Source organism: Heteronotia binoei, chromosome 5, assembly GCF_032191835.1.
Source record: "Heteronotia binoei isolate CCM8104 ecotype False Entrance Well chromosome 5, APGP_CSIRO_Hbin_v1, whole genome shotgun sequence".
NCBI lineage: Eukaryota > Metazoa > Chordata > Lepidosauria > Squamata > Gekkonidae > Heteronotia > Heteronotia binoei.
In genome coordinates, this window is record NC_083227.1 from 96,173,822 (window position 1) to 96,194,906 (window position 21,085).

The 21,085-nt window shown below is 41.0% G+C and overlaps 1 protein-coding gene across 1 annotated transcript in view; it reads right to left on the reverse strand.

The window, feature by feature from the left end:
- The window catches only part of PPARG (peroxisome proliferator activated receptor gamma), a 101,181-nt gene extending 80,429 nt beyond the window's left edge, over positions 1-20,752 (reverse strand). The window contains exon 1 of the mRNA XM_060239866.1: positions 20,638-20,752. The gene's annotated coding sequence lies outside the window, so the exon portion shown is untranslated. The remainder of the gene's footprint in view (positions 1-20,637) is intronic.
- Between the last annotated feature and the right edge of the window lie 333 nt (positions 20,753-21,085).

The window sequence follows — 21,085 nt, forward strand, 5'->3', positions numbered from 1 at the left end:
ACAAATAAAGACAGGAGTGTTGGTAGTATAGCATGGCCAGGTACAGTTGGAGCAAATCAAGTCCCCAGTGGTGCTGCCAGTTTCTCATGGATTTGCCCTGGTTTAACCTGGAGACTGTGTAGGTCTGGGAGGTGATGAGAGATATAAATCATGGCTGCTGCCTTCTTCCATGCCAATTAGGGTTGCCAAGTCCAATTCAAGAAATATCTGGGGACTGGGGGTGGAGCCAAGAGACTTTGGGGGTGGAGCCAAGATCAAGGCTGTGACAAGCATAATTGAACTCCAAAGGGAGTTCTGGACATCACATTTAAAGGGACAGCACACCTTTTCAATTCCTTCCTTCCATAGGAAAAAATGGATAGGGGCACCTTCTTTTGGGGCTCACAAAATTGGACCCCCTGGTCCAATCTTTTTGAAACTTGGGGGGTATTTTGGGAAGAGGCATTAGATGCTATACTGAAAATTTGGTGCCTCTACCCAAAAAACAGCACCCCCAGAGCCCCAGATACCCGCGGATCAATTCTCCATGATTTTCTATGGGAATAAATCTCCATAGGGAATAATAGAGTTCACAGAAAACATTTCCTTCCCCTCCCCCCACTTTCTGACGACCCTAAAGCGGGGGGAGGGCCTCCAAACTGGGGGATCCCCTTCCCCCACCTGGGGATTGGCAACCCTAATGCCAATGGCCTCAGAAATGCTGCCAGTGCCTTGCCTGCTTGGGCAGAGATCCGTCTCTGCGCTCTGGATGTCAAGCAAAATGGTCTTGTGAGCTGCTGTCAGCAAGTGAATGTGTGGAGAAGGGGTGTAAACACTGGATTTAAACACTCTATTGACCACAAAGCTAACAATATTTCCTTAGAGATTTTTAAAAACTCAAACATCTCAATCCAGAGACAGGTTACACATAAAATCCATTGAAATTAAGGAGACATGCTAGTTGTAATTACATCTTCTATTAATTCTAGCAAGACTGATGAGCAACTAACTTTTATAGGATCCCAGACACAGCTCCCAATTATTTGTTTTTAGACAATCCCTTTTCATTTTTTTCGAAATACCTGCTGTCTTATATGCTAAACTACATTTTTTTTCATTTACCCAAATTCTAGTATTTGTGGATCTCCATAACATTCCCCAATACCTCCCAATCTGTCAGATAAAAAGAACAAAAGAAAAATAACTAAGGCTCCAAACAAACTTTCTGCCATCATTTTGAATTACTACAGCACTGGCAGTGAGCATGACCTCAAAGTTATAAAACTGTATAAATATTCATTAGAGGGCAAAAATGTATTAATGTAATATACGGACAATGCAATCCTATGCAGGGTTTCATCCTGCTAAGACTACTGGTTTTATTAGACCTAGAAGGGGGTAACTCTGACTGGTACTGCAAGGCAATTCTGGCCAGCCCACATCTCCATCTCCATTAAGTGTTAATAACGTAATGGTGAGGGATCACCATTAAATGTTAAGTAAGTAAAGTAAAATTTTATTTGTATCCCGCCCTCCCCCGCCAAGCAGGCTCAGGGCGGCTAACAACAACAAAAGACAACAATACATTAGTAAACCATTACATTAATACACATTAATTAATCTTAAAAACCAGGTCTCCTTGAGAGTGCAAGATTATATCATACAGTTGTTTGGCAGTTCTTGCATTTTATGGCCAAATGGAAGAAGTCAAATAGACAAGACATTTTGATGTAGTCTAGTGCCATTTCTGACCATGAATTTTTAAAATGTGACTTCCCCTGTAAATCGAACAAATACGCTTACCTTTCAATTTCTTAAAAGTTACCGGATTCAGAATTTCAAAATGTAATATAATAGATTTGGGCAAATGACCATTCATGACTTGACTCATGAGCGTCACTGGGAGCCTGTCTGGCTTTTCAGCTGTTCAATTAAGACTCCAAATTCTCCTTCCTTCTGGAAGATTATTTGAGACTGGGGAATCGCAAGAAGACCCTCCTCTTGATGCTGTGCCCCTGTGTCTGTCTGCTGTTCAGGGCCTTCACATTCATTTCAGGTAGAACAAACAGGGAAACAAAGGACACTGCAGTCACTGGAAAGCCACTTGTTGCTCTCCATCTATTCATGGTGGTCCAATGAAGGGTGGGGGGGCAGGGGGGGAAGGAATGGGTACACACTATAGGGATGCCAAGTCCAATTCAAGAAATATCTGGGGACTTTGTGGGTGGAGCCAGGAGACATTGGGGGTGGAGCCAAGATTAAGGCTGTGACAAGCATCATTGAACTCCAAAGGGAGTTCTGGCTATCCCATTTAAAGGGACGGCACACCTTTTCAATTCCTTCCTTCCCTAGGAAATAATGAAGGATAGGGGCACCTTCTTTTGGGGCTCATAGAATTGGACCTCCTGGTCCAATCTTTTTGAAACTTGGGGGGTATTTTGGGGAGAGGCACTAGATGCTATACTGAAAATTTGGTGCCTCTACCCCCAAAAGACAGCCCCCCCCCAGAGCCCCAGATACCCGCGGATCAATTCTCCATGATTTTCTATGGGAATAAATCTCCATAGGGAATAATAGAGTTCCCAGCAGACATTTCCCTCCCCTCCCCCCGCTTTCTGACGACCCTGAAGCGGGGGGAGGGCCTCCAATCCGGGGGATCCCCTGCCCCCACCTGGGGATTGGCAACCCTAACACACTAGCATGCTGCATAATTCATTTCCCAAGGCAGACACAATACTTTGTCAGCTAACCAGCAACATTATACTTAAAATTTAGGCACAGTTTCAGCATATAAGGACAATAATGCACAGTGAGCAAATAGGTGATTTGTCTGTGGAGCAGGAGTCATTAATTGAATATGTATATGCACTATGAAAATATCTTATGCCAGACAATTTGTAGTGAACAGGATTGCTGCTGTCACCTCATTGGGGGAACATCTTTTTTTACAGCTTGTGATATTTGAATCCAAGGAATTCACATAAAAATGCACACTTTCAAATGTGAAATTTAACTTGGGTTCAACACCTGTAACATGAATGCAAAATCTATACTATAATGTACTTTTAATCTAAAAACGGCTTCTCTGCACTTTCTTTTTCTGTGTTAACAGCATTCATGTAGTCACAGAAATAGTATTAGACACATTTAGACTTGCCATTAATCTTATAGTGTTATGTTAGCTATGGGACACTTGGATTTACCTTGACCTCTAGAACTGACAACAGCTTGGAGGAAAATGTCCTGTCCTTTTAACAGAGGCTTCATGTATGGAAATGGGAAGATGAAATGGGCAGCTGAAGCTTTTCATGGCTCACCTGGTAAATAACATCCCATTACACTCTACTGAAAAGATGGGGCATTTTTTTCTCCAGGCAGTTGGCAACCCTGACAACACTTTTCTAGCACTTCCGTTTGAATAGATTCGTCATTCTGGCAACACTTCTCTAGCACTTAGCTTTGAACAGATTCCTCATTCATGTCAAACAATTTCTGATCCTATCACAGCATGAAGACTACTGGGTTTATTCTAGATTACTATACCTTGTGTAAACTGGATCATGACAGTATGGTACATCTTTCATTGCAAGTCTCTACTTCACAGCATTTTAGTAGGCCTTTCCTCTTTAACACTGCACTCCTGAGCAGGGTTACAACTTTCCATGGCTGCTGCACCGTACATGACTGAAAAATGGTGCTGAATTATTATCGTGAGAAGCCAGTACCAGGCAGTTTAAAACATCTATATAAATTAAGTTATAGCAATTAATTTGCAATTAACTAGAGCCTAATCTGCTTGCTCTTAAGTAAATATCGTCTTTATTTACATTAGAGAACACAAAACTCAAAGCTGCACACACACACAGAGGTGTAAGAATGTCCTTTGTATCCTGGACTTGATTTAACAGTGCTGCAAATGCACAACCAAACACTTCTCTAAAGGAAAAAGCAACTGGTTTGGTTAATCTCATTTTAAACAATACTTTATATCACAATGTATGTTTGAAAATCCATCCAGTTCATGCAGTATCTGCATTTCTTACTGCTGTGGCCTCAAGTTTCAGCACAGGTTCCCAACATAACTTCTAAGAGTGTATTTATGGAAGGTAGGATTGGACTTTGCATGTGAACACACACGGATTTGATAAAGATATTTGTGTCCTATTAATTTACAGAATTGTGATATGTTACTCCCAACACACCTTTAATTGAATGCCTCAGTTATAAAAGCACTGGGACTAAACATGCTCAGATACCCTTATCTGTGTGTCACTTTTTCTTGGCATATTTCTTATGCAACTGTTCTTTTTATAGATCCATTTGCTTTGGTTATAAATTAACCCTGGAACTGACTCTCCCATAGACCAAATATCCCAGTCATTAAAAAACCCTACATAACAGAATCCAAACTTTTAGAACTGTTTTTTAAACACTTGTTCTCAAACTTCAGTCGTTGATGCACTGAAGCACAAACCCCAAACAAAAATAAATGGAAAAGTCATCACTGATAAGCCACATGCAGGTTTAAGATGCTCTTAGAAGTGCTGCCCATTCTATAAACTGCTAATTATGAAAAAAAACCCTGCTCTGTCATTAATTCAGTATATAATAAAAGTGAACTCACAGCTCTCCCCAAGCTTGAATAGAATAACACAACTAAAACAAAACCTCGATTGACTTAAGTGATGCTCTATTTCTGTCTGAGTCCATGAGACTGGAAGTATATCTACGCAGCTGATCACAGGATTCTCCCTAGCCCCTTAATTATCTCTGGCTCCTATAAATCAAAGACCCCCACATGCTAGAGGATATAAAGGTGACTCTACCAGAGGAGTATAACATCCCTTGCAAGGCACCAATTTAGGAGAAAAATTTTGGAACAGGAAGGTTGAAGTCAGAGCTAGTCCAAGCAAGAGGAAGATTCAGGAAATCTAAAGAGATGTACAAGCACATACTGCCTTCCACCACCCAGTCATTTTTGTACATCAGTTCATAGCAGAATTTTACAATTTATTTAAGTCACTGAATATTATGCACATATGTTTCCCCCCAGGGTAAAGATGCTGAATCTATCCCACTGCATAAATCTTAACAATAAATAATCCCCACCCCAGAAGTAGCATGGAATGGGCTCCTCCTCCTCTCAGCATTCCTTACCAACACTCAGCATGCGACTCCCCCAATGTCATACATCATTGCAAGATGAAGCTGCCTGACATCCTGATGAAGCACTGTCCCATTTAGCAGATCAAGTTGCTTAATAATGAGACAACATTGCTGTTAACTTACCAATTTGTCAAATCATTTTCTTACAGCTTTTCAGGAATCTTCTAGTTAATCAACTGTTTTTCTTATCTAACCAGTTATCTACAGTAGGTCACTTAGCTATCTTTATTTTGTCTTTGCAAATGATGGTATTTCAGCAGAACAGACATTGTGGTAATGACTGTAAAGAGCCAAAACAAATCATAGTTATACGGTAGCAGCTAGATTTTGTCATTAAGATAGCTGACATTTAAATATGCTGAATCAAATCTCATAGGCTTGTTATTCATACCTCCCTCTATGTTTTAAAATCTCGAGAAGTCAATATTTTAGAATGTCATGGGAGAAGCGGAAATGTATTTGTTCTATTAACATCTATAGTGCACCAGTAGAATTGAAGAAGCTCATATGTTCATTTGAACAAATCCTTATGATAATATCAGGAGACATTTAATTGTAATTTGCACACAGAATTGCTGTTTGATTATTGAAGCTCACACACAGATAGCTATTTTTCTTTTTTAGGAAAATATATATTATATCTTCTGGGCATGGAGCAGGGGTTACTGAGGATGTGGGGGGGGGGTATTTGTGAAGTTTCTGCATTGTGCAGGGAAGGTGGACTAGATGATTCTCCAACTCTATAATTATATGTATGATGTACAGGATAATGTACTCAGTCAACCAAAGTTTAGTACTCTTCAGTTCCATAGATTTCAATGGGAGATTAGCCCTGCTAATCTACATTTGAACAAGCATCCACTTTCTAAAACCAAGATATGTAACACATTTTTAGCTACTAGGGTTGAATTGTGGAATATATTTCTATGTAGGAAATATGCAATGTGGTGTGACCCGGTAAGTATTATCTGAGGACCACAGGGATAATCTGAAAAAAAAATTCTCAGTGTATATTTACATGTTCACCATCTCAGTTGTTATAATCTGTACTACAAAGTACCAAACATTATACCTACACTATATATATCTGACAAAAAATGTGGAGAAAACTTCAGAAATCTTAGTTTAAGGAATATCTTTCATGTGTTAAACACTTGAGTTAAGCTGGCTAAAATTCCAGCTTTGCAAAAACATTTGTGTGAAAAAGAAAGCCTTCTGAAGTGTTTTGTCTGTCTTTGTAATAGATTGTATCAGGGACAGCGTATGTTTGGGTTTATACAGAACATAACTCAGCAAAGACAAAAATGTGTATAGATACTAAAACCTAGTAGTGTTACCAAGTTTTGATCTCTGCTTGAAGAAGCAACTGAATATTCACAATCCAATCCCTGTATTTACTTCTGTCCCTTCCTAACTCTGATTAGAGAACTCTGATGAAGCATTTGCTCATGAACAATAATGTGATACCAAGATTTGCATGTAATACTGTCTATCCTTCCCCATTTCACCTTTTCATGTTTATTATATGCAAACCTGCTATAACAGTTTGCAAATGGGTAGAAAAACTTTCAGTCAGTTATGCAACTGTGTCTGAGCTAGCTGGTGAATATGAAACAAAATTCTGTTTGGGCAAGAGGCTACTACCACACCTTGGTGACAGCAAAGAAGCAATGTGAAATTAATGTAATTTTCACATTAACCTGCATTCACTGTTCTATTATCTCTTTTCCAATAATATTATTGATAATTTCTGATATACTGTTTCAAGGTATAGCAAAGATCTTTCAAGGCAGTGTTGATTTCAACAAGTACCAAAAATTCCCAATGATGCAAATATAGGAGTATTTCAAGAGGTGAATGGTCTGGGAAAAAAAGGCTCCAAGCCAGCATCTGAGATTGTCCTGTCATAGGAATACATTTCTGAAATCAACACCATATGGGAAAACTAACTTTTAAACCTTACCATCGGGCATTCTCAAATTCTTCTTCTTGGCTCCTCTTTAAATACCTGATATTCCTTCTCTCCTATAAATCTTTCTAGACCAATATTTGGTTTCTACCAGGTTCCTCCAGAAAACTGGGCTTGCATCCCAGAAATCCTATCACTATGATTTTGGAAAACAATGTGTACAAAGCATCGAAAAAAGATTCCTGTGTTTTAGAGTAACAATACTGCAAATATTCCAAACACAGCAAGCACAGCCTGTGTCACAGTCTTGCAACATCTTACAAGCTGCTCTGTGCCTTTTTTTTTCTGTATGGAGAACGTTTCTTGTTTAGAAAATTATAAATTTTATTTCTAAAAACAAAGATAAATCACTTGGGAGGCTTTCTACTTCTTGGTTTGAACTTTCACCTACATAGAAATGACATCTTGTCAATCAAAAAAAATGAATGGAAAGATGTGCACATGACTTGCACAACCACAACATTACCTCATGCAGTGGTTGCATTAGCAAATGATGCATGGGGTCAGCTGTTTGATGTGACTTCTGTGACTCTCTGCTGATACAGGAAAAAACTGCCTTCATCAACAAAATGAGGAACCACAAATCAACCATCAGAAACAATGTTTCCATATAAGTTATTTCTAGAATTAAAACCATTTGTGTACCACGATGGGATAATATTTGTGCCATGTTTTAACAAACATAGGAGCCTCCTTTTCCTCTAGCTTCCTGGCAATACAATGGAAGTAAGGAGTGGGGTTAAAAATCATAGACAGTTTCTTCCAGCACTATCAAACAATCAGGAGAGATGACACACACTTCATGTGGCTATTTAGGATGCTGAGATAGGAAACCTAACTAGAATGGTGTCCTGGGAAACACTCTGGGGTTACAGGCATGGGAAACGATAGATAAGAGCTCATACCTGCTTAACAAGTGCTGACTGCCCCTTCACCAAGCTCATGCTACTCTAACAGATATAATACCCTGGAGAACCACAGAGAGAGGCAAGGACAACCTCATGCTACTGTCAGGCCTGTGTAGCTTTAAACTGTACTAAGTCCACCATATTGAAACAGGGAAAGAGCATCAACACCACCAAACATACAGAGAGATCTTATTTTAGTTTAGGGCATTCTGAAGTAAAAGTTATTCTGTTGTTATTACTTTTCATGTTTGCTCTATACCTAAGGGGATATGGAAGTCTGGCCACTTCTACACTCAATTATGCTCTTTCTTTTAAGGAAGACAAAACAGCCCGATGAGAGTAGCCTGCCATCCAGCTCTCCAAGTCATTCCTAATGAAGTGCCCCCTTCCTCTATCAACTGTTCCCACTCAGCTGCTAAAAAAGCATTTTGCCCAGAGAGCAGAAAGAATACTTCATTAGATAATCTGATGAGGATAAACAATAGGCTCAATTACCCTATGCCAGCATGGAAAGCAGCTACTGCAAATAAAGTTTTGGAACCTCAGTGGAATGTATTTTCTTCCATATCACCATTGGCAGTTTTGGTGAGATGTGATTCATAAATAATCAATTTTGTAAAAAAATAAAATAAAACAAAAACCTCAGACCGACCATCAGTATGCACTTTTGTATTATGAAAACAAATAGGTTCTAGCCATAATAAAGATTCTGAAATACTATTTTCTAAATTCTTATACTCAGTAGCAATGTTTGTCAGTTCTAGGAATAGCTAGATCATTTCAAAGACAGACTGTGACATTTAGTGTAATCTTAGAGATTCTTGGAAAGGTTGAAAATCTCTTTAGAAAATATGCAATGAGCTCCCAATCAGATGTTGATGCTCATAAGCAACACTCACCATTTTTTCCCTGAGCATAACTAAATGTTGTTAATGAAAGAACATTACATTTTCCCATGAAGGACTGGAGATATACTGAAATCTACTAAAATTGACTGTTATTAAACAACATAGCAGCTGACAATACAGGATCAAGCCCAGGAACTTGCTGCAGTGGTCCAGGCATTAGGTTTAACTCTCTGCTTCTAAAAATAAAGCCGAATCTGGGCTGTAGTGTTGATACTGTGGTTTGCAGTGACCTGTTAGTGCATCAATTAAGTATTCACCCATCTAAAGCCATTCACTGGCATAGAAAATATTTCCATTTTGATATTCAATAACTAAAGCAAAATAGAACATTCACAAATAGAAAATAAAAAAAACATTGGCCTGAATTCGGAGGAATCACATCGCAATTATGACACCAGTGCGAACAATTAGTAACAACGGATTTAATCATTCATTTCCATGGGGATACAACTCATCTAATTCCTTGTGGATCAGGGCCCTTGCCTTTAATCAATGTAGATACCAGACTAGAAAAGAAGAGTGCAATGCCAATGAATAGTAGAAAATACAGCAACTTTTCTCAAACTCATGATATAGATTATCAAAGCCCCTCCCCTTCAGTGGTAAAACCTGTTCTTCTGACCATTACAGGTTAAGTGATTAGCCAGTTCCAAAGCCTCTAATTTTTTTTATGTATTACCTGATCTGAACTAATAGAACAGCCTTGTGATGTAATGAATGCCTTTCACAGTAGCAATACAAAAAAAGAAGAGAAATAAAATTAAAATTGTAATTTAAACTTTAAATCCAAGTATCAAGAATCCATAGAATATCACACTTTCCAAAAGAAAAGAGCAATAAACATCTCTTCCAAAAAAATTTAAAACCCACATTTAGTATATTGAAATATTAACTCTCCACAACATGTGTAGAACCAATTTGCAACTGCTATTCTCATTACAAAAAGTATCAGCATCATGAAACAGTCTCAAAATGTATAAAAATAATAATATGGCAGGGTTAGCATACAAGTTTTACATGCATAGAGCAGCAGGTTCAATTCCAGTTTCAGGTAGCACGCTCAGAAAAAAATCTCAGCCTGCCCTGGAGAATGGTTGACAGAGTAGCTAAGCAGACTAAAAGTCTGACTCAACTTTGTATAGAACAGGTCAGGTGCACCCTTTGTAGGACCAAGTCTTCAGATGTACAAACTTCTACATACTTCTACACCAAAAACAAAAAAACCAAAGCTTTACAAAAGTTAGTGTCCTATCTGTTTTGTACCTCCTACTGCCTATCCCAAATATATTTATTGATAAATTCAGCTAGGTTTAATGGGAATTTTCCCCTCATACGTTTGTTTAAGGCTGCAGCCTGCATGCATACTCAGCAGAACAAAGTGGCAATGTTTTTGTTGGTCTGTGCTACTTCAGAATGTAAGTGGGGTGATGCATGATTAAATGTTCTCTCTAGAAAAAAGAAAAATCTCTCTGCACATAGAAAACTAACATCTGGGGAATAATACTGGGTTATATAGACTAGCCTCTTATGCTACTTTATGTATACATTGGGTACAGTCCTCTAGGAACAGCAAGCTACAAGTTACAGTCCACAAAATATAGTTAGACAAACAGTAGTTCAGCATTTTCCTGTTTAATGGGAATAAAAGAAGCATATAGTTGTCCCACTCAGCCATGAGAATGAATAATGGAATCCTGGCTCCTCAGGCAGTTTGTTATCATCATCATGAATGAGCTGTAAAACAGCATAAAGTAACTTATTCTACAGCCCTCAGCTGCTACAAATATATTAGACTCCTTTGATGATGATAGATACTGTGGTTTGATGACAAAGAACAGAAGAAACACACCTAACCTGCAAAAATCTGTAATCTGTGTTCTTAATATATTACTCACTCTTCTAAACTGCATTCATGTCTAGAAACCCACACTAAAAACTTACTGATGTAACTCAAAACCTAGGCAGTTCACTAAAATATATTACAGATTATATAAATGTAGGTGAAATTTATCCAAATAACTTCTGACTAACAGAACAAGGGATAGATTTTTAATGTATAATTTTAAATTTCTGCTAAAGGGATGCTGTGCATGGTATATCAAGAAAGAATAACAACTATAAATAAAAGGGGGGAAACTGCAGGAGCTGTGCAGACAGGTTGAATTCTGTGTTAAATGCAGATTCTGCTGAAAAAACACCCAATCCCTTCTTTTTTTTTTTAAGAGAACAGGTTTTCAGAATTCTTTCAGCAACAACTGGCAACGCTGGAAGAGATAGGCAGTTATATTGTGCTTCTTCCCAAAGTGGTTTTTTAAAAAACAAAAACAGTTTAGGAATGCTGAAATGTAAGAAAAGGACTGGTGGGGGTAGAATACGAGTAAGGCTACTTAATCCTATTCTCTTCCTACTGTTGCCCTATCAAATTCACACATGCCCTGAACTGATTTTCTTCCCATGGGAGAAAAAGATATAGATGAGAAAACATTCAAATAGTTCTCCCACTGGAAGGAAAACATCTCAGGGTGGAGGTAACTTGGAGAGGAAAAAACAGCAAACAGTTGCACTTTTGAGCCCTTAACACTTTATAGCGTGTCTGAGAAATTAGGGTTGTGAGATGCCTAACCTGAGGCATGCTCCCCTGGGGAAAAAAAAGCCACTATGCTTCAGGATATAATAAGCTTTTATCAATTCTGATCTAACTTAAACTAAAAAGCCCCACCTCCTCCATCACTTCTAAGTTTGGGAGGCAAGGCCTTAATATTTTCCCATCTCCTGGAATTAGGGGTAAAATTAAAGGATCCTTCCCAAACTCAACAATAACACACAGGCATAGGGTTGCCAATCCCCAGTTGGGGGCAGGGGATTCCTCAGTTTGGAGGCCCTCCCCCTGCTTCAAGGTTATCAGAAAGTGGTGGTGGTGGTGGGGAGAAAACATCTGCTGGGCACTCAGTTATTTCCTTTGAAGACCAATTCCCATTGGATATAATAGAAAATTAATCTGTGGGTATCTGGGGCTCACAGCATAGCATCCAGTGCCTCTCCTCAAAACACCCTTCAATTTTCAAAAAGACTGGACCAGGGGGTCCAATTCTATGAGCCCCAAAAGAAGGTGCCCCTATCCTTCATTATCTCCAATGAAGGGAAGGCATTTTCAGGGGTGACAAACTCATTTGTTATGAGAGCTGGATCTGACATAAATTAGAATTTGTCAGGCCAGGCCATGTGTGTACCTATTTAAAACTAAGTAGCAGAGATATAAACTTTATAAAGGACACAACAAACAAAATTAAAGATTTTTTTTAAAAAATAAAACATGCTTAAAACATTAGCACTCATTGGTCTAAAAGGTGTTCCTTTGTATTTCTCCCAAGGGATCCAGGGAACCGGGCAAAGGAAGCTCTGGCTCTTTCCTTCTTTCCCTAGAGGATCAGGAGAGGGAGGAGCCTCAGCCAATAGAAGGAAGAGAGGCTTGGCTCAGTAGCTCTGCTGTGCGATTGACAGAATCTAGCAAAGCAAGTTCTGCCTCCCCCGCCTTCCTTCCCAAGGGAGGAGCCTCAGTCAATGGAGAAAATAGAGGTTTTGCTCTGTAACTCCTGTGCAATTGAGCAAGTCTGGCAAAGCAAGTTGTGACACAGAAGGAAGCAAGAGGGAGAAGGAAGCAGATGACAGCCAGTTGTTCAGAGGCCTGATAGGAGCCCTCTGGGGGCCTGATTTGGCCCCTGGGCCACATGTTTGACACCCTTGATTTAAAACACAGGCATCAAACATGCAGCCCAGTGACCCAATCAGGCCTGTGAGCAAGTCTGCTTCCTTCTCCCTCTCTTGTTTCCTTCAGTTATCAGAGACTGTTAAATAAAATATTGCAAGAGTGCTAATCTTTTATGCATGATTTAAAGCTTTAAAAAATATCTTTGTATTTGTGTCCTTTATAAAGTTTATGTCTCCACTACCTGGCCTTATGTTTTATGACACACATGGCCCAGCCCGACAAGGTCACATTTATGTCTGGTCCAGTCCTCATAACAAATGAGTTTGACGCCCAATTTAAAAAGTGTTTGGTCCCTTTAAATGTGATGGCCAGAACACTCTTTGAAGTTCAATTATGCTTGTCACAACCTTGCTCCTGGCTCCATCCCCAAAGTCCCCAGATATTTATGGAATTGGACCTGGCAACCCTATGCAGGCAGGGAGAGAGAAAAGTATCTTCTACCTACATTATGTCATTCTGGTTCAAAGGCAGAACTTCGGAAACCAATAGCAATGAAGCACTAAACTTTTGAGATTCATGGCTAAGGAAGTAGGATCTATCCCTGTATTCTGCATTCTTGTTCCACAGCACAACAGGGAGAAGTCTGCTGATAAATTATTCTCACTGCATGGTTCCTCTCCACCGCAACCCCACCCCGCATGTCTACTTCAATGACAATTTCAGTGGGAAGCCAGCCCAATAATCCATTTCAGATCCTCTAAAAATCATGGGAGAAATGTTTTCACAAATGCCAAACAAACTACAGTTGATGCCAAACTTCAGTTTCAAAATATTTTTATTTGGAAAAATATCTGATTAGCCTGTGAAATATTTTCTGGCCAGAAATAATGAGCGATTAACATTTTTCTTCTGAGGGCGAATTCATATATTGTTAACTGCAACATGTTTGTATTTTAAGGCTCTGCAATAGCTATATAAAGATACTGTACAACATACATGCACCAAAATTGTGTGTGTGTGTGTGTATATATATATTTGTATGCGTATGTGTGTGTATACATACACACACGTGCATATATATGTGTGCGTGTGTTTAAATATATATTTAATTGCTAATTATCAACTAGCAAAGTAGCAAGTCAGTTGCTTAATGTTTAGCACAATGGAACTTTTGGATTCATAATATTGGATTCACAGAGACTTTGTCCTGACAGTGTAAAGTCTGCCTGGTACGCAGATTATACATGGAGTCATGAGGGAAAGGGGTAAATTCTGCATGTCTTTGAGGCCTTCCAGCTATGTAATTCTAGTTCATGTAGAAATATAATTCTAATTTACTAACTAGATTTTGGGGGTAGGTGCCTATGTCTCCTTCTAGAAGTAAGAGAAACCTGTGTATGTGTACACAAGGAAAGGAATTTTTAAAGGAGAGTGGAATAGCAGTAGATTCATGGACTTTTGGCTAAGATCAAGTTTAGTGTAGTAGCGCTTCTAAAGTCCTTTCTATGTTGTTACATAGCATCATTGCATCTTTTTATGAGATGTATGGGATGGATTTGCTTGAAAAAAATAAAATCTGTGCATTTCAAAGGATGCAAATGAATCAAGCCAGTGTGGGCTAGGTGATACCTACAGGACTTTTTCTTTAAAAATCTGGGTTTACAATCTGAGCAACTCACATCAAATCGAATTTACACACAACTATATTTGCTGCTTTTCTTAGGTATTCTCCAAATAGTAATCCTCCTGCACATACTACAAACCTCTTTTGAAATACCACACAGTAAAAAATAACATGATGGTTGTGAGAAGCTACTGTTGGAACAAAGAATATTAACATATAGATAGCCTTAGTGTTTTTTGGGGTTGTAAGTAAAGGCTGATAAAAACAAAGATGTTACATAGTGAATTATTAATAACTAATTGGAAGGCGACAGTTTGAAGAATTTTACTTTCAGAAATTGGGTATTACTTGCTTACCAGATAACTCCTGCAATCATTTATTCTTTCTAGTAAGTTCAGGAAGGTAGTCTACAGTACCACAGCTAGATCTGAATCCAGTAGTAAATTATTTTCAAAATTCCCAAGGAAAACCTCCTGCTAATTCAAAACTGTGTATGGGAAGCTAGGTAAGGGGTGTAGTGGATAGAGTAGCAGGCTAGGCCCTGGGTGACTTAGGTTCAAATCCCCACTTCTGGCATGGAAGCTTCCTGGGTGGCCTTGAGCCTGTCATAAACTCTCAACCTGGCCTACCTCACAGGGTTGTTGTGAGAGAATGGAGGAAGGGACAACAACGCGTAAAGATATGGCAATTTTAAGTTAATGATCTAAAACTGTAACCCTATGGACTTTTCCATGTTTGGCGGTCCCACTGAAAGTCAATATTATGATGGCTGAGTACAGACGGGCATTTTGGGGCGGCTGGGAGGCGTCCCAAATCAGAGCGGTGCAAAAAGAGCCATTCGGGAGTCTCCACACACTCACCCGCAAGCCACCCGCCTCTGGTCCATCAGACAGCTAGGAACCTCCGCATGGGAAGGCGACCTAGAAGACAGATTTCTTTTTTTCCCCCCTTGAGGGAAGTGCTGATGCGCACCAGCACTCTCATTGAGCTCTTTAAAAAAAACCCGGAAACAGCTTTGGGCAGCTTGGAAGTTCCACATCACCAAGCCACCTCATTTGTGCCCTTCCCCTTCCAGACGGCGGGGAGGCGACTACCGGGCGGCTCAAACATTTGTGACCACTTTCAAAGTGGTTGCTTTTTGAGCCAGGTGGATTGGCCGGAAGGACGGGGTGAGTTGGGCTGGGGACGCCGGGCAGATGTTTGTGTGTGGAGGGATTATTTGGGCTGACTTCAGGGGCGTCTCTGAGTCGGCCCAAAGTGCCGGTCTGTAATCAGCCGATGTGTCCTAAAGCAGCAGCCCCAGTGCATTTATTTGGGACTGACTTCTGAGTAAATATTGCATAGGACTAAACTGTAACTAATTTTAGAATTAGGATGCTGAAGACAAGAAGAATAAATCCCATATAAATGTTGCCTAGTTGTGAGTCAGTTCACACAGTAGAATTTCCTATATGAAAAGAAAAATAAAAGAAGGCACCATGATGAATGAAAAATGCTCAAATCTTCATTTTTGTCAGTGGTGGCTTTAACAGTATAAGTAAACCAGTTTCAGCGCAGAATGTTCTCCTAAACATTCTGAGTTTCACATGGATTTTGTGATTATAGTCAGGCCCATAGCAATGGAGTGCCCTTTCAATCAAACCCCCTTTCCATATGTATGGCCCCTCCAATCTGTCCCCCATTGCTCACCACTGCTCACTGCCGCCACTCTGAAAAGCAGCATTGCTACTGTAGCAAATTACTACTAGCAATGCTGCCTGCCTCTATTTTCTGCCTTCGCTCCAAACGAACAGCACCTGCTGCTGCTGCTGCTCTCTCTCTCTCTTTTTTTAATTTTCAACTTTTATTAAACCCAAAATCACAACAGATTATATATACAAATCATTCTTCACAGATTTTCAGATATTTGTTACAATGCACAAGTATCCGATATTCATACAAAATAAAATTAAAATAAAATAAAATAAACCTTAAGATAACAGCAATAACTGCTGAAGCACATAATGATCATGTATTATTGACTTAACCTTAGGTAGTCTTATATTTAAAAATAAATCATTTTCTCATGTACAGCATTTTTTGGCAAAATATTTTCTTCACTTAAGTATGACACTATCACATACCATTGGTTTACCACCTTATTTTCATATGTTGCTGCTGCTCTCGTTGAGCAGCAATGCTGCCTCTCCCGTCTTCCACTGCCGAGGGGTCTCACTAGCAGCAGCGGAGATAGCAAAAGCAGCAAGGGGCAGGCGCTCATACTCTTTCCCTGTTCACCCTGGTGCTTCCTTCCCTTCCTCCGTCCTAAGTCAGAACACCACATTTCTGAATAAGAGTAGGAAGCTGGAGGGGCTGCCCTCCTGGAGGGGCTTTGCTCCTCCCTAATCTGGGACAAGGAAGTGCTGTCCAACACCAGAGCTCACCTGCCGCCCTCTCCTCTCCCACAACCCAAATGTGCAGTTGCAGAGATGGGAAAAACAGCAGGGGTGGTCAGCCTTCGCTGGGGAGGGAACTCTTGCAGCCGGCTGCCACACAAGGCTTTGATTTATCTTGCAGCCAGCTGCTCAGGGTGCTATTTACCTTTTTAAAAAAAATTGTGACATCATTTTGGGCTCCGAGGCCCCTCCATCTAAAATTTTATCCCCTGGTGCCCCCCCCACCTAAAATTTTCTAGCTGTGGGCCTGATTATAGTAGAACAGACCTGAGACTCCCTGAGCTACAAGAAAAGGGAGACAGTAAATTATGTGACATTAGAATCACCAGAAAGTCTTATGACGCCACCAGTGTCAAAGCTAGGCCTGTGGGCAACAAACTAGGAACTGGATACAGGAAATATAACCCAAACACCAGAAGGCATACCATAGTGAAGAACAAACCAACAGACAGAGGCATGGAGGGAAGGGATAGGGATCACCTACTATACTGTCATTTATTTCTATGTATAGGCAAAAAAAATAAGCAGGGACAATGGTTCTGCCTTTACTCTCTACCACAGTTCTGCAACATGGTGCCTGTGGGTGCCATAGCATTTACAGATACTTTTCCTGGCTTTGCCAAGTGTTTTTTAGAAAACGGGTGCGGCCAGGTCAGACTTTTGCCCAACTGGGCTTCTGACTGGCCATTAGAGATTGGAGAGTCTATGCAGATTTTTTTAGCATGCCACCCCAGCATGAGGAGCTTTACCGTATGACTGAAGATAAACTGTGTGTATCCAAGAAAATATGTTAAAACAATATGTTCATTTTAAAAGACATTCTGTTAAATAGAGCTTCTGACTAAAATGCTAACGCATTTGAGTTGAAAAGTTACGCTGAAGAATTTCATTCTGCAGTTAGTTCTGCCTCTTGTGGCAGCCATTTCACTATTGTGCTCACCACCCACTGTCAGAAATCTAATGTTGGCCACAGGTTCAAAAAGGCTGGGGACCCCTGCTCTCTACAAATACACATTAACAGTAGAAACCTCCAAAAGGCACGCCCCCCGCACACACGTCTTGCAATTTAGCATGCAGGGTTCTGGGGCCAACCTAAAGTTCCCAGATTGAAGACCACTGTACTATATGATGGAGTACATATTTATGAAGACCTTTAAGCAAATGCAACAGAGATATTATGGGACTTTTTAAAGAATTCAGATTATCAAGATCTGTATAGGAATAACTGTTGAGACAAGTGATGGAATGGAAGGAACTTTTACACAGCTATCTGTAGGCACCCAGAAAGGACCAGCTTCAGTACAAAAATCCAGCCTGGGTACAATCAATAGGACCCAGTAGTTGGAAGAAGGCTTTCCCATACCAAATTTAAATTGTTTTCCCCCTATAAACTGTTCTATAATGCAAATATAAAAGCTACATGGTACTGTTGATTTCTCTTTTACCATCTCTCTTACATTAGCAACATTCTCACATGCCAGAGAGACACTCAGTTTTCAGCTGTGTGAAAACATTCTCAGTCAAAGTAATGCAGGATCCAGTATGACAGATGATTCACAAATTAATGTAGAGTTACTGATATCCATGTGTCTCCCCTAATATATATGTTCAGGAACCCTGATTATGTGTATTTTTTAAAAGTGATGCTGAATGTTAATTGTTACTTCAAAAAGAGGTGGTGTGTGTGTGTATTGGACAGTGGTTGTTGTGCAGCATATGTCATCACAAAGGGTCAGATCTCATAAGCTAATTTTATACTGGGCAGTATTTGGATGGGAGACCACCAAGTTGTGATACGGAGGCAGACAATGGCATCTCTTGCCTTGAAAACCCTACAGGATCACTGGTCAGCTGTTACTTGATAGCAAAAAGAAAGAAAGAAAAAGACACAAAGTCTTACAGTTTAACACCCTGGATCTAGAATTTTGATCAGATAACTGATGGTCTCAACCTATCATCAAGAAAAAATATGCCTTGTACATTAGGAGTTCTAAACTTCAAGAGGTCAGCAACTTCCTTGCCTTATCAGTAAAGTGCTACCAGAAGAAACTGGTCCTCTGCTACAGCAGTTTTAAATCATGACCTTGTTACCACGTTGGATCATAACTCACACATATTGCCTCAACGTTACAACACCCACAGGAACTTGCAGTCTCTAGCCAGTCTGCCCTAGGGAGAAATGACACTGGGAAACTTACAAAACACAACACAGATTTGGGATATGACACGAAGAAATAATATCTTTCACAACACAATATATATTCACTATTATGGCAGGATCACACTTGGAATTCTATTTATACTCCCTGTCTTAGGTAGAAAGTAAAAAAATGATGGAAAATTAAATCAGAAGTTTGAGAAAGCTTTTGCTCAATATCTTGCCTGAATGGACCTCCACACAGGAACAGTTTGAGTTTTTCAAACTATTCCAGCATCACAAATGCAGCAACATGGGTACAGTTCCTTGGGGCAAGCTACTTTTTCACAGCCACAAAAAGCATCACCTGGACATATGAAAGAATACAGTAAAGGAATCTGATAACTCCGAAGCCCACATTCTCCTCCCAGATTGTGTGTCTAACCTATACACCTTTATAACTTATACAAATCTCCTACTATTGTCTTATTATTATCCTTATAATTCATGCTGGATCTTAGGAAGTCAGACCTCAGGCATACAGCTAAAGGGGCTTCAAAGATTTTTATACTCTTTTTCTGGAGACTTACAAAAATAGTACCCCATCACCGACACACATACACTCTGCACTCATCTACCAGTATCTGAATTAGGCTTCCCAATCCCCAGGTCCCAGCGGGGGATCCCCTGGTTTTACAGACTTCCCCCCTCCCCCAGCCAGCTGGCCGGTGGGGGAAGCCCCTTCCCCACAGCCATTATGCACCTCCATGAACAATTCCCATAGGGAATGATGGGGAATTGATCTGCGGGTATCGGGGGCTCTGGGGGGGCTGTTTTTTGAGGTAGAGGTGCCAAATTTTCAGTATAGCATCTAGTGCCTCTCCCCAAAATACCCCCCAAGTTTCAAAAGGATTGGACCAGGGGGTCCAATTCTACGAGCCCCAAAAGAAGGTGCCCCTATCTTTCATTATTTTCTATGGAAGGAAGGCATTTTAAAAGGTGTGCTGTCCCTTTAAATGTGATGGCCAGAACTCCCTTGGAGTTCAATTCTGCTTATCACACCCTTGCTCCTGGCTCCGCCCCCAATGTCTCCTGGCTCCATCCCCAAAGTCTCCTGGCTCCATCCCCAAAGTTCCCAGATATTTCTTGAATTGGACTTGGCAACCCTAATCTGAATTCTGGCCTTTGAACTGCACAGAGGTCTGGTCTCCAGGTGTCCAAGCCCACCTGACTTGTTTGTCCATGCACATGACATGCTCTTTTCACGAAACTTGGTAAACTGGTGTTACGTAGATGTGCTCCTTGACTCGACAGATTCATGTTTTTGTTGTCCCACAGAGCTTCACCTACGAAACCCCCGCAGACCTTGCACCAACCAGAAAGATAACTTATGGCACCAACCACTACGCTTACGCTCCCCACAGAGCACAAAAACTTTCCGCGTATCAACGAGGTGTTTGCTTTCGCTACCGCCCAAACACTGCAGCCGACAATCCCTCCCGTTTAGTTTGTCCGTCTCTTGTCAGGCTTCTTTGAACCTCTCCCAGTAAGGCAAAAACGTGCGCGGAGGTTAGTTTCTACGGCTACGCTACTCCTTTTTCACTTCACGCCCCACGAGCATGCTAGTCCCTGCCGATCCAACCTCCCGCTTCGCTATGACTACAGACACGCGCCCCGCATGGCCGGAGCGCCCTGCGTCAGAGCCCCGAGACGCAAACCCGAAAAGCGCAGGCAGGCAAGCTGAGCCCCAGTCCCGCCGCGCCGCGCGAGGCTCTCGCTGCCGCTTTCGCTCACACACTGACCTGGCACTGTCAACTCAGCCGCAGAAACTCTTCCCTTCTAGTGGCATGAACTCCCCCCTCCCAGCCCGTCCTATGGGCAAGCACCGCCTCTCAGGCCAGCGGCACATCCCTCCCCGCCCTTTAGCCAACCCCCCGGCGCCCCACCCACCACCCGGAGCGGAGAAAGGCGGGAGGAGGCAGTTTCAGACGGCGTGTGGGGCGGGCGTCAAAACCAAGCGCTCGGACGGCAGGCACGAGGCAGGGAAGCAGACGGTGAATGAAAACGGGCCATTTGTTCCCAGGGTTGACGGCTAAAGGTTGGGTGCACAGAAGGTGGTATACCATCGCCACTCGCTGATTTGCCCTACCCCTCGTGCCTGCTTTGGATCCATCCACAACAAACACGTGTCTCCTGGTAAAGCCCAAGGCTTACAGAGAGGTTCGGGGGGGGGGGGAGCACGGCCCCTAC